The sequence below is a fragment of the Ptiloglossa arizonensis genome, unplaced genomic scaffold (genome assembly GCF_051014685.1).
Source record: "Ptiloglossa arizonensis isolate GNS036 unplaced genomic scaffold, iyPtiAriz1_principal scaffold0027, whole genome shotgun sequence".
NCBI lineage: Eukaryota > Metazoa > Arthropoda > Insecta > Hymenoptera > Colletidae > Ptiloglossa > Ptiloglossa arizonensis.
In genome coordinates this window covers 613,705-615,952 of record NW_027478397.1, presented here as the reverse complement: position 1 = coordinate 615,952, position 2,248 = coordinate 613,705, and positions in this window count along the sequence as shown.

Here is a 2,248-nt window from a genome sequence, read left to right as displayed (position 1 = left end):
GTTTGAAATTAAGGAGTGGTTGAGAAACCATCAAAATTTTCGCAAGTCTGATACTAGAAACCAATAACTACTATTGCCTAGGGCAAAAATACACATTCCGTTGTGATCGGGCGTGTTTCTGCTTTCAGATGCAACAGGAATTTCTTGAGTTCGCCAATCCGTTCGCGAGATTTGGGAGTTTGAAGTTAAGGAATGGTTGAGAAACCATCAAAATTTTCGCAAGTCTGATACTAGAAACCAATAACTACTATTGCCTAGGGCAAAAATACACATTCCGTTGTGATCGGGCGTGTTTCTGCTTTCAGATGCAACAGGAATTTCTTGAGTTCGCCAATCCGTTCTAGAGATTTGGGAGTTTGAAGTTAAGGAATGGTTGAGAAACCATCAAAATTTTCGCAAGTCTGATACTCGAAACCAATAACTACTATTTCGTAGGGCAATTATACACATAGCGATGTAGTCGGGCGAGTTTCTGCTTTCATAGGCAACAGGAATTTCTCGAGTTCGTCAATCCGTTCGCGAGATATGGAAGTTCGAAATTAAGGAATGGTTGAGAAACCATCAAAATTCTCGCAATTCTGATACTCGAAACCAATAACTACTATGGCCTAGGGCAAAAATACACATACCATTGTAATCGGGCGAGTTTCTGCTTTCAGGTGCAACAGGAATTTCTCGAGTTCGTCAATCCGTTCGCGAGATATGGTAGTTTGAAATTAAGGAATGGTTGAGAAAGCATCAAAATTTTCGCAAGTTTGATACTCGAAACCAATAACTGGAATGGCCTAGGGGAAAAGTACACACACCATTGTAATCGGGCGAGTTTCTACTTTCAGATGCAACCGGAATATCTCGAGTTCGTCAATCCGTTCGCGAGATATGGGAGTTTGGAGTTAAGAGACGGTTGAGGAACCATCAAAATTTTCGCAATTCTGATGCTAGAAACGAATAACTGGAATGGCCTAGGGGAAAAGAACACATACCGTTGCAATCGGGCGAGTTTCTACTTTCAGATGCAACAGGAATTTCCCGAGTTGGCCAATCCGTTCGCGAGATATGGGAGTTAGAATTTAAGGAATGGTTGAGAAACCATCAAAATTTTCGCAAGTCTGATACTCGAAACCAATAACTACAATGGCCTAGGTGAAAAATACACATACCGTTGTAATCGGGCGACTTTCTGCTTTCAGATGCAGCAGGAATTTCTCGAGTTCGTCAATCCGTTCGAGAGATATGGGAGTGTGAAGTTAAGGAATGGTTGAGAAACCATCAAAGTTTTCGCAAGTCTGATACTCGAAACCAATAACTACAATGGCCTAGGTGAAAAATACACATACCGTTGTAATCGGGCGACTTTCTGCTTTCAGATGCAGCAGGAATTTCTCGTGTTCGTCAATCCGTTCGCGAGATATGGGAGTTTGGATTTAAGAGACGGTTGAGGAACCATCAAAATTTTCGCAATTCTGATGCTAGAAACGAATAACTGGAATGGCCTAGGGGAAAAGAACACATACCATTGTAATCGGGAGAGTTTCTACTTTCAGATGCAACAGGAATTTCTCCAGTTCGTCAATCCGTTCGCGAGGTGTGGGAGTTTGGAGTTAAGAGACGGTTGAGGAACCATCAAAATTTTCGCAATTCTGATGCTAGAAACGAATAACTGGAATGGCCTAGGGGAAAAGAACACATACCGTTGCAATCGGGAGAGTTTCTACTTTCAGATGCAACAGGAATTTCTCGAGTTGGCCAATCCGTTCGCGAGATATGGGAGTTAGAATTTAAGGAATGATTGAGAAACCATCAAAATTTTCGCAAGTCTGATACTCGAAACCAATAACTACAATGGCCTAGGTGAAAAATACACATACCGTTGTAATCGGGCGACTTTCTGCTTTCAGATGCAGCAGGAATTTCTCGATTTCGTCAATCCGTTCGAGAGATATGGGAGTGTGAAGTTAAGGAATGGTTGAGAAACCATCAAAGTTTTCGCAAGTCTGATACTCGAAACCAATAACTACAATGGCCTAGGTGAAAAATACACATACCGTTGTAATCGGGCGACTTTCTGCTTTCAGATGCAGCAGGAATTTCTCGATTTCGTCAATCCGTTCGAGAGATATGGGAGTGTGAAGTTAAGGAATGGTTGAGAAACCATCAAAGTTTTCGCAAGTCTGATACTCGAAACCAATAACTACTATGGCCTAGGGGAAAAGTACACACACTATTGTAATCGGGCGAGTTTCTACTT